The following is a 12768-nucleotide window of genomic DNA, read 5'->3' as shown; positions in this document are numbered from 1 at the left end:
CAAAGAGAAGAGGTAGTTGTGATGGGTCATGAAGTGAAAAGGTAGTGTAATTCTTGGTCACAATCACATAAAATAGATGCCCCCATCAGTAACGGGCGCCTTGAGCAATGACTAGATCCAGTAATGGCTTCAGCATACGTCTCATCTGAAGAGTGCGGGAGGACAGATCTGGAAACATTTGGATGCTAGCCCCATCAAAGTCTATAGGCCCTGTCCACCAAGCTCTCCGAATGATCTGTTCTTTTAGCTTAAAGAAGTGGACCCTACACAGGACATCTCTTGGACTGTCATTTTGCATGCCTCATCTAGCGCCCACTCTATGAACACGGTCAAATTCAATGGTCCCAGCCGCAGGCAGGTCTAATAGGGTATTGAATATGGCAACCACAGTACTCTCGAGATCTGAACCTACCATGGCTTCAGGTATCCCGCGCAACCATAAGTTATTCATACGTCCCCTATTTTCTTGGTCATCCAGGCGTAGGGATAAAGAAGAAACTACTGACCTTACATGCTGGTGGGATTGCTCCAGTGCTGCAATCCTTGAAGAGACTTGGGAGGCACAGGACTCCAGAGAGGTCACTTTGGCATCCACTGTTTTGACCTGGTGGTGGAGTGCTTCCACTTCTCTGTGCAGGGAGCTCTCTATCCTGGTTGCAAGGGTATCCATGTCTGCCTTAAGTAGCTGTAGCAGGGCCTGCAGATCCTGGGGTAGCTTGTGTGAAGGGAGTGTAATGTCAGAGGACTGAGCTGGAGAGCAGGAGGGTGCCAAGGAGGAGGTAGGAGAGGGGGTAGGAGAGGAGGCAGCAGGGCTTTGTGTAAGGCAGAGGGCTCTGGCAGCATCCGCTGCACTCCCGGGTGCCTCGTGGCCGGCTCCTGAGTGGATCCGCCATCTTGGATCCTCTTTTTCTTTCTGCAGCCACCAGATCAGAGGGTAAAAACTTCAAGAGGCTCACACGTTTGGGAGTTTTGCCAGCACCCTTCTGCTTCTTCTGCTTAGACATCCGTGCGGGAGCTCAAAAGGAATCATGACCCAGATAGATCAGCTGATTTGGCTGATTTTGGTGCTGAAAATTAAACCCGAGCCACACTCGGAAATACCACCAGGGAGGTTAAAAAAACCTTTACACAATCATATGTAATGTCATGGAAATGGTTTGATAGCTTGGTGTTTTTTTCTTTTGGTATTAGAATACAAACTGATCTGTCAAGTATTGATTGGTTTTCCAAAACCTGTTGGCAAAAACCCATCAGCAATTTGATTCTTTTTAAGTTGCTTCCAGTAATGTTGATGCAATGTTATCAATTCCTTTGGTCTTCTTTCTTGGCATCTCAGAACCAGTTTGACTTCATATTTTATCACCTAATGCTTTTCTCTGAAGCTGGTTACAGAAAATGGTAATTCATGTCTTTGTTATAATGCTTTTCCATTATATGTATGTTCATTATTGTAATTAATGGACATCAATGTTAGTTACCTGTAAAAGTTCCTCTTGTGCAGAAATTCAAAAACCTTTTTTTTAAGTTGGTGACAAGGTTTCCTTAGGCTTGAGAAATCCTTTTCCTAAGCCTGGTGAGTTGGTGACTGTTCACCAAGTGAAATCACACAAATTAGTTCCAGTTGGCACAACTAGAGATGAATGTAATATATATTCAATATGTGCCCTTGTCAATGCAGTAACAGTAAACAAATAGTTATTTTACAGAGTAAATAAGGCACAGCAAACACTTGCTCCTACATCCTGGGTTTTAGTTTTTATATACCCATGGCATGTTCAGGTTGAAAGGCCCAGCTATGTGTCAGATTTACCTAATTTTTTAAATATCTGATTAGTTTAGTTAGCAGTTGATAGTACAGTCCTGATTGTGTTTCTGCTGACATGTTTCTGGGTATTTCAATACAGTTCTGAATCTGACACAACATAATTTCTGTTATTTTCCAGTTATTTCATATATGTTTATGTTCCCATATTTGTCAATTTCTGTATTTTAATTCAGTTTGTTAAGTTTAGTGTAGTTCTTTTTAGGATATTTCTTTATGCATGTTGTCGTATATGAGCATATTGTCACCGCAAGGAGAGACATGACCACTAGGGGGCGTATAGAGGTGGTACGAGCCCTGAGAAGGGCCAAGACGCAGAGTCTAAGCCGTAACCAAGTTTTCTCCAGAGCCTCTGATGATGAGAATGTTGCGCTGCTGGTTACGGCCAGGTTGCGCTCCTTGGGCACACCAAGGTGGGCAAACACGGTACCAAATCACCAGGCAGGAGAAAAAGCCGGGGTACAGGAACTAGTTCACAAAACTAAGGGCATGGCACACTGGAGACACAAAGGAGACACGACTTGTTGCACGAACACAAAATGGAGTCTGAGAGCTAGCTAAATAGCCAGGGCTGGTTAAAAGGCTATTTTCAGATTGGCCAGCAGCATGGACGGAGTTGATACAGCTTGGAAACAGAGGGAGGCCCAGCATCACAACTGCCCGCATGCGCAGGGGAGAGATGCCCGTACTTTAGTGAGGAACAGGTAAGTGTGACTCATATGTGTTTTTAGCTCAGCAGGGGTGAGGGAGATCCTCATTTAAAGCAGTTTTTGGGGGAGTGAGGCAAAGTGATCTAGGGGTAAAAATGTAAAATTTGACCTTCATAGTCTAAAACAAAATTTGCTTTACTGAAAATGTATACCTTGACCACTTTACAATAGTCACAGAGCAAATATCTAAAGCATGCCATGGCATTGAGGATTTTCTATAGCCTTCAAACAGATGTACGTCTTGATATTTCTGGCAATGTATATTATGCACATGCTCTAGCATACTGTGAAATAAATCTCATATCTTCCCTTTTATCACCATTGTATTACCATTCTTTTCCTTTAAATACCATTGAGGCATACTGATGCAGTGTGTGCAATTAAAGATGATATCCCATTGAGTCATGCTATGGGCACAATCAAAAAGAATAAATAGATTTTAAAGAAACTATAAATACTTTTACTTTATTTTTTAAATTTAAAATTGTTTTCTGAATGGTGGGATAAAAATGTGCTTTTCTATTGCACTGCATTTCAACACATGAGTGGTTAGAACTCAATCACATATAATTCATATTAATTATCTGTCACCCTCCTGAAGTATTTATGGTTTTGTTCTCTGCTGTGCACTTTAATTCAAAGTTTTAGCAAGTTTTATTTGTCATATCACACGGAGAAGTATTCTAGTTGTGACAGAATTAGATTTCATGGCTGAAATTATGCAGCAGCTGATTTAAGACGTGATCAAGCCACTTCAGCGTAATGTTTTCTTCCACAGAATTGTGGTAAATTCTGACCTTGTCAGCTAAAGACAGTAGAATAATGATTCATATCCTGTGAAAAATCACTAATCTCAGATAACAGATTAATTTTGTATTATGCTGAACACTGTGTATTACCAAACCTTGTTAGGAGGCAGACTTATCCATCACCTACTTGTACTTGTTGCATGTTTCTTTTCTTGTATTGGGGTTTATATTGCATTTCATGTGTGTTTTGGCTATGCAAGTAGAAGGAGCTTTTTTAAAGAATATTTACAATAACAATATTAAAGGGACTCTGTACTTTGTTTTTTTTTTAGTTTATAAATATCTGAGTTAAAGAATACAAATAATATATCAGCACAATAAAGCAACCCTGTGCTTTACCAATGCAAGGCATAGTAATGACTGCCACACTAGTATTGTATACCTTATTTTAGCCACTAGGAGCGAGTACAAATACCCAAAATATATTGAGTGAGCATGTGACCTGTTTATTTTGTTCCCACAGCACAGATCTGGTGCATAGTGATTAGTATCTGTGGCACACCACCTTGTCACATGACATTTAGGAGACCCCTAAACCCTTTTCCAGTTTGTGGAGTTTATATGTTCTCTATTTCCCATACCTAAGTGGAGTGGCTAAGGAGGGACCACAAGATAAATATAAACATTGGATGCGGGGCACCCAAAAATGAAGCTGGAGTCTTTGTAATTAAAACGTAAAGGCTATTGTTTTCAATCAGACATACCTTGTCCAGTAAGCCTGCAGTGGGACAAGAATATTACAGTATTCTGCAGCAACACTAAGCAGGAAGAATGGATATGGGTAGAATATAGGTGCTCCTGGAAATACAAAAACATAAATAAATAAATGTATTTAAAGACACTGTTAAAAACACTGACAAACCAATTATCAACTGGAAAATATAGAGAAAAAAGAACATTTCTTAAAATCATTACTACAAAATATTTACCCTTAAAAATGAATATCAATCTCAACTTGCATATGGGTACCCAAATTAAATTAATGCTAGCATTGTAGAACAGGTACTATAGTGGCACAGCATATATCTATTAGGATACATATGCCATCTCCATATCTTTCCAATGCAAATAATCACCGTTTTGAAAGTTGGTGTTTGCATAGGCTTGGACACACATGTAACACCCCCACATAGCATTACTCAGGTCTGATAGATGGTTATTAAACACAAAGCACTGCCTTGAGGGAAATGGGGAGGTGCATGCCCGTTCCCTTTCCCCTAGTATTTTGTGGAGCTCAGTAAGTACTGCCTTTGGAGATACAAAACTTCATAATAAAGGCATATGGTATAATATATATTACTAAACAGTGCTATGTAATAGCGTTGTAATATAGGCCATGAGTAAAGGTTTGCTTTAATGAATAAACTATACAGGCATGTTTAGTCTTAGTAACTGAACTACTTATTAGCAATCATCATAACTGCAACAGATAAATTATTGCAAATGCAGTGACTACCAATAAGTGAATCAAGCTAACAGTAGTGTTGATTTTGTCTGTAGGTCCTTAACTGGTGACGTTTAGAATTATTAAAAACAATGCATATTTATCCAATATTGTCTAGCTCATGCCTAATTGCCAATATTAAAAACTAAAAATACTCTGTACATAAACCTCTTTATGTAAAAAAATTTAGGGATCACCCTTCAGGCTTTCACAAGCGAGATCAGGCACGTGCAGAAGGAGCAGCCAACAGCCTCCCAGGATTCATGAAGTATGTATCCCGGGAGGCTCTGCGCTCCCATTCAGACATGATCACCGTGTTTTTTTTCATCCGTATATTTTTGTCAAGGGATACAGTTGCAAAAAAAAAGGAAATGTGTTCTTCAAACACATGCTGAACATATTAAATAAATACTTAAGCTTGACAGAACTCTTTGCTAAAAAACAGAACCTTTGTGGCTTTGTACGGAAAGCCATGCACAGCCTCAGGTTTCTGTTTGCTTACATTTAGTGTTCAGTATATAGTTATTTATACATATATATATAACTACACCTGGAGGAAGCAACACAGGAGACAACAAATAGTGCTAATAAAGCCTGGAGGGTGATCTTGGAAGGTTGCTGGCTGCTCCTTCTGCCCATGTCTGATCTTGGCATGCACAGAAGGGGCATTTTTTCTTCACTGGGAGGAAACAGATGCCAGTCTCATGCATGAGCAATAAGATCTGCGCTCTTTTACAGCTTGCTACGTCACCCGATCTTGCTCCTGTGCAGTGCGAGATCGGGTAACTTACCCAGAGGAAGGAAGAAGATGGCGGCGCCTGGCATTTCCTCTGCGCCGGTATGAAGAAGAATTCTAGGACAGCGCAGGGCCTGATTGAAGAAGAAAAAAAGCAAATTGAAGGTAAGTGTGATTTTTTTTTATTTTTAGATTTAGTTCCGGTTTAAGTTTCTAATAGAGAAGTTATTCTATATATTGGAATATATTATGCATTTTTATGTTGTCTATGCTGTTTGTTTGCTTGTCAATTGATACTCTGGAAGGCAGCAGGACAAATATTACCCTAAACAAAGACACTTAAATCAATTTGGGTATTTAACATGAGTGTAATTGTCCTTGAGGGACGTATGGCAGCTTATACACTTCTTCACAGATGGTGGAAAAGACAAGAGTAACACATATGGAGCCACCTGTCTCCTTTTAGTTGACAGTTGGGAAGTCAAACATTGTTAGCAAGACATATGCACCTTTGTAAATAAAATTTATATAAACAGCAAGTTGAAATATTTTAAAATCATTTATGATTTGGGACCCTACAATAATACAGTATTTCAAGTTTTAAACCAACATTGCATATTCAAGTTAATTGCAAGCAGTACACATATAATGTTTTTAAGGAATTGGATAATTTTGTGCATTTATGCATTTGTACATTCAAGTACGGCTCATCAGACGAACAAAATCACAGATAAACTGGTATGTCTACTAAATCAGTGCACATTTTAGAGAGCTTAGTGTCATAGTTGCAAAAAGGTAAAATTTGTGGGGCTTTACTCATTATCCTAGAGCTGTGTTTCTCAAACTTTATAACATAGGGCAACACCTTGAAATAACTTTCATTTCTGGGGAACCCCCACTTTAGTTACTGTATCTAAAGCTCACCATAATTTTTTTGCTGGTCAGTAGGAAGAATGCCTCTTACATTGCTGGCCTTTGGGAAGAATGTCACCCTTGAACAGAAAAGAGTATTTGCAACATGTGCTTTTTTTATGTACTCTTAATCTCCAAGTCTTTATTCACAGTTTAAAATGTATCAGTGATATTTATTCCTAATTATCAACACAAACAACCATATTGGTTAACATATATAAAAACATCTTTTGTCATGTCAAACTTTTTTTGACAGTGACAATTCTCTTTAATAAAGACAAGGGGCTCGTACTCAAGGTGAAATATTAGAGCAGTGGATGCCTCTTATGTTTAAGGGGGAAAGATATCTTTCGTTCTATCTTTCTTATGCAACAACAAATTGTTCCACCTGGAAAATATATAAATATATATATATCCTTACATATGTCTCTATAATTGGTTTTTTCCTTTTTTAAATATCGACATCCATGTTTATATCCTTATCTATCAAAATCAAACTCTTTGCTCACCTTTAATTCTAATAATGATAATTACCTTGTCACCATTACAGGTAGCCAAAAGGATCAAGCAATCAAGGTGTCAATTATGCTGACCTGGGAGGCACAAACTGCACATTGTCCAAGGAACCCCAAGGAACCTCTAGACCAGGGGTCAGCAACCTTTACTATCAAAAGAGCCATTTTGCCTCCTCTTCCACTAAAGAAAAATAGTCTGGAGCCGCAAAACATAACACAGTTTATAAACTTTTAAAATTTTTAATATTTTTTTAATTTTACCTGTTACAACAAGTGTGCATGTGTAGGCCTACTTTGAAATAAATTAAACACTGAACTATGCCCCTAGAAGCCTCCAGCTTCTAACGTATCATCCTGTTACATTAGCTGGAGGCTTCTAACGTAACAGGGTAGATTTTTTTGATGGGTAGAGTTCTTTATGTTCTGACGATGCCTTAGCGATGAAATTTTAAGGGGTGTTAGCCACGGGTGTCCCTCATTTGCAGCTTTAATTTTGTTCACCTGTACCCCCCAATCTTGAGTAATTGGGGTTCAGGTGCTAGAAGCCTCCAGCAATGTGTAACAGGGTAGATTATTTTGATGGGCAGAGTTCTATACTTTCTGACGGTGCCTTTCAATTGTAGGTGGTGTTAGCCATAAGTGTCCCCCACTTGCACCTCTATTTTGGTCACCTGTACTGCCTCCCCCCTGTTCCAGAGAAATTGGGGTTCAGATGCTAGATGCTTCCGACAATGTGTAACAGGGTAGATTTTTTTGATAGGCAGAGTTTTTATGAATTTTTAGGAGGTGTTAGCCACAGGTGTCCCGTACTTGCACCTCAAATTTTTTTCACCTGTACCTCCGTTTCCAGATAAATTGGGGTTTATGTGCTAGAAGGCTCCAACAATATGTAATAGGGTAGGGGTTTTTTGATGGGTGGAGTTTTTAGGAGGTGTTAGCCACAGGTGTCCCCCACTTGCACCTCTAATTTTGTTCACCTGTACCCCCTTCCTGTTCCAGAGAAATTGGGGTTCAGGTGCCTCCAGCAATGTGTAACGGTAGATTTTTTTGATGGGCAGAGTTCTTTATGTTCTGATGATAGCCTAACAATTAAATTTTAGGGGGTGTTAGTCACAGGTGTCCCCCACTTGCACCTACATTTTTGGTTTTGTACATCTCCCCATTCCAGAGGAATTGGGGTTCAAAGGAGGGGGATGTCATTGTACACACCCATTTGTACATGCCCCGTGGTAGATTTATTTCACTGGTAGATTTTTTTCATTAGAACACCGGATAGGGAATCCCCCTCCTCCGCAGTGTCTTGGGAGGAAGGGGATCCCCCATCAGAGATCTCCCCGCGGCAGCCGAAGGGAGCCACAACAAGGAGGCTGAAGAGCCGCAGGTTGCAGACCCCTGCTCTAGACCATTGTTTGACAATGAAGCAAGAAAAATATACTATCCAGTATGAACATAACTATGTGAGTGACATACAGTAAATGCAATATACCTGTAGTAGGTACCCAAACACAGCATATATACAGGGCGCCAAATAAGAATGCAGAAACAAGACACAACAATTATTGTTATTATTCTTTATCTAAATATTATTATTAATATTATTATTAATTTAATAAATGTAGTTTTATCACCTATTCAGTAAATTATATGTGATATATAATTTACTGAATAGGTGATAGCCTTTACTAAACTTTTACCCTAAAGGAACCCACAAAATAGTGGACACTAGAAGCCCCCCCCCCCCCCCACTTACCATAGTGGTCAGAAAGGTACCCTTCTAGATAAATCTAAAAAGATTATTGGTAATATTTGCTGACTTTGTCAAGTGCCATTGTTTATCATGAAATAGGAGGCCAGTCAGCCAAGGTTGAAGGAACCCCTAGTTACCTCTGGAGGAACCCTGACTGAGAATAGCTGCTTTAAAACCATGCTTCCATTTTTTTTTCTTTCCTGGATTAGCTGTTGGTTTAGGATTCTGTGGGTGCAGACTCTTAAAAGATAGGTATACTTTAGGTAGCCCTAAATTCCACATTCCTTTAAATGATCTAAACTAAGTCACCCCCCTACAGTGTACCAAGATCCAGACACTGCTCTGTGCCAACCCCTGCTGGGTACAGCCCTATGCAGCTTTATGGGCTGTTTCCTGACAAGGTAGATGAAAATAGAACACCATAGAAGTAAATAGGACTGTACTGCAGCAGAACTGCACAGGATATAAAGATTCAACAGACTCGGTGTCTGGACTTTGAGAAGTACTTCACTGGGTAGGTTAGTTAAGTCAATTATGAGAGGCATGGGGCTATTTCATTAAAGGTATAAATATCCTAAATTTCTTTATTTTTATCTGTTGGGTAAATTCATAAGCATGTGTCTTTTAGGAACACCTGAATGCCAAACTTCAGCACAAGCATACACAATGTCATAACAATGCAAGGTATTATGTGATGTTAACTTAATAAAAAAAAATACTTTTATTCACAAACTTCAAAAACATTTTTCTGATTAAACTCCAGCGCCAGTGTAACAATGTAAACCTAATATAAATAATCCTAAATGCCAATCATATTTTGATATGCTTATCAAACATATACAAATTTTAATGAGTGTAATATTAGTAGGTGTGATTTTAGCCACAACTTGACCTAGTCATGTTATTGTTACATACTGTACATTACTTACATAATTAGTCAAGTTGAAAAAACCACAAGTCTGTCAAGTTCAACCACAAGGAAAAATAAAATACTAGAAATACTAAAAAAAAAGGCACAGCATTGCATTCTGAGAGGAGATCAGCTCCCCATACATGAAAGCACAAACTGCTAGATGAGGGTGGCTACAAAGAAGAAGGTAATTATAATAGCTTTCCTCTTGCAAGGAACTTCAGATACATTGACCCTGATTTATGAAAGCTCTCCAAGGCTGGAGAGAATACACTTTCATCAGTGAAGCTGGGTGATCCAGCAAACCTGGAATGGATCTGGTCCACGATTCCAAACATTTGCTAGCAAATACCAAATGACTTTTAAAAATCCAATCCATGTTTGCTGGATCACCCAGTTCAATTCTGAAAGTGTATTCTCTCCAGCCTTGGAGAGCTTTCATAAATCAGGGCCATTGTTTTAGAAACTGACAGGTTCTCCATAAATTGAAAGCACAAACATAGCATTAGCAAACTAAAATTAGCTGAGACCACCTTCCACCTATAACACCCACATGCAACAAAAACGTTTCAGCAGTGCCTAACTTCAAATTAATTTTGATAATACACAACAACATTGTCACAGATTTCAAGTTGCTTTATTTTCATATTAAATGCCCAAAGCAAGATTTCATATATAACAGATCTGAATACAAATGCTTCCTTAAAACAAGCATGCATCCCTGTGATCAGAAACTATTGCAAATGTCCCTACTTGATGAACGCATAAGAGTGTACATCTATAATATGTACTAAAAGTCAGCAGCATTAGTCAAGAAGGTCAAATGAGCACTTCATTAAATTTAGCAAAGATTGCTCAATCCTTGAAAGAGTCTACAGGGCTTTTATTTTTATTTAGGTTTTAACAGTTGTTTATGTAAATTCTGTTTGAAATCTTTATCAAAGGCCTACCTAAAGACAATTCATCCTGCCAATGACAGCCCAGCTCCTTAAGGAAAATAGCTGATTATAGTAAATTTGGTTGTGTCTCATTTACATTGTCAGATCAAATTGTGTTTATACTTATTAATTGTGTTTACACTCATTAGTGTAGAATTCACTTTAGTTCTGTAAAATGTGGCAAGTGGGGCCATTGACACATTCACAGTTGATAGGTGATGTGGAATTTTAAAACTGAACCCCTCTACTACTGCACCCTGCACCCCTTCTACTCACAGCTCAGACCTGTGTTTCAATGACATTAAATCACTCCCCACCAGGGAATGTGTTCAGTGAATGTCAGATTCACTGCTTTAAGTATATATATATATATATATATATATATATACACACACTGAGTGAAACAATGTCATAGGATAAATATAAGAGAAATAATCATACATGCTGAAATTTTCATTTACAAAAGTTTTGAATCCTGTTTATTCTGATATGAAGTTATTGCAGAAATAACTGACATATATTTCAGGTATATTTTTAATTTGAACTTTTTATATTACTCAATGTAAACCTTTGATATGATTTTTAAATACAATATTTTATGGTTGTTTATTATAGCCCTAAAGGAGAGGGGCACTGGAACTTCTAAAACATGATGTATATGTTTCCAATCAAAATCCTGCATTAAAGTCTTAAGCCTGGATTATATAAACTTGATTTGAACTACTATATGATTTAACCCCCCTAGCGGTATTCCCGAGTGTGACTCGGGGTGGGAAAAATTGCAAAAAGCGGTAACCCCGAGATCAGCCTCCGGGAGATGCGAGCAGGGGAATGAGCAGGGCGGGGACATCCCCACCGCATCACCCGGCAAGATGTGTGACATCTTCCGGGTGATGTGGTGGAGTGATGGATTCTGGGGGCGGGAAATTTAAAAGCAGATTACTATGTAATCTGCTTTTAAATTTTTTTTTTACAGTAAAAACACATCAAAACATATAATAAAAGTATAAATACATATTGTAGTGCACCAAGCATCATTGCCCAGTGCCCTGATTTACATTTTGCCCACTATTAGCCCTGACCTTGATCTGACCTTTTGATGACTTTTTGATCACTTCCTGAATGTATCATTTCATCACTTTGTCCTTGACCTTGATTGTTCCTGACTTATTGCTGGAGACCACATGGCATCCAAAAGGCATCTCGCCGGCGCTAGCGCTGTTTTGGAGGAATTTGAACGCAGCGATAGCGATTTGGAGTCCTTTGTGGAATCGAGCGAAAGCGTTTCACCAGGAAATTTGTCATCGGACAGCGAAAGTGAACTGAGCAACGATTCTGGACCTGAGGTCAGTGCTGTGCACACATGGTGTCCTATTGACCTTGATGCGGACCAGGCAGCACCGCCAAGATTTCCAGTCACCGGCGCACCTGGGATAAAAATTGAGGCTGAATGCGACGACCCCCTGGCATACCTGAAGTTGTTTTTGACCGATGAAGTTATTGAAAAAATTGTTGAGGAGACAAACAGGTAAGCCGCTCTTGTGTTTGCTAACTTTTTTAAATTTTTTGCCCACATGGATGCTGCTCTGTGTTTGCTAACTTTTTGAAATTTTTTGCCAATGTTTTTTTTGCCAACATGTGTGCTGCTCTGTGCTAACTTTTTAAATTTTTTTTATGCCAACGTGTATGCTGCTCTGTGTTTGCTAACTTTTTGACATTTTTTGCTAATTTTTTTTTTTGCCAACATGTGTGCTGCTCTGTGCTAACTTTTTCAATTTTGGTATGCCAACGTGTATGCTGCTCTGTGTTTGCTAACTCTTTGAAATTTTTTGCTTTTTTTTATGCAAACATATATGCTGCTCTTTGATTGCTAACATATTACCTTCACACTATAAAAGCACATATCCTAAAATACTTTTTTTATTTTGTTTTATGCAGGTACGCTGGACAACAACAAGGTGCTCCACACCTGAGGTTTGCAAGAAGCAGAAAATGGGAACCTGTGACCAAGGATGACATTTGGCTGTTTTTGGGCTTGGTGATCCTGCAGGAAGTTGTGGGCAAACCCCTGCAGAAGTGGTACTGGTCCAAGAATAAAATGATTGCCACTCCATTCTTTGGCATAGTCATGCCAGAATACAGATTTTCCCTCATCATGAAGTACCTGCACTTTGCAAACAATGAAGAATTTGATGAAACTACCCATCCTGCACCAAAACTCAAGA

This window comes from Pyxicephalus adspersus, chromosome 3 (assembly GCF_032062135.1).
Source record: "Pyxicephalus adspersus chromosome 3, UCB_Pads_2.0, whole genome shotgun sequence".
Lineage (NCBI taxonomy): Eukaryota > Metazoa > Chordata > Amphibia > Anura > Pyxicephalidae > Pyxicephalus > Pyxicephalus adspersus.
This window is presented reverse-complemented; position numbering follows the sequence as displayed.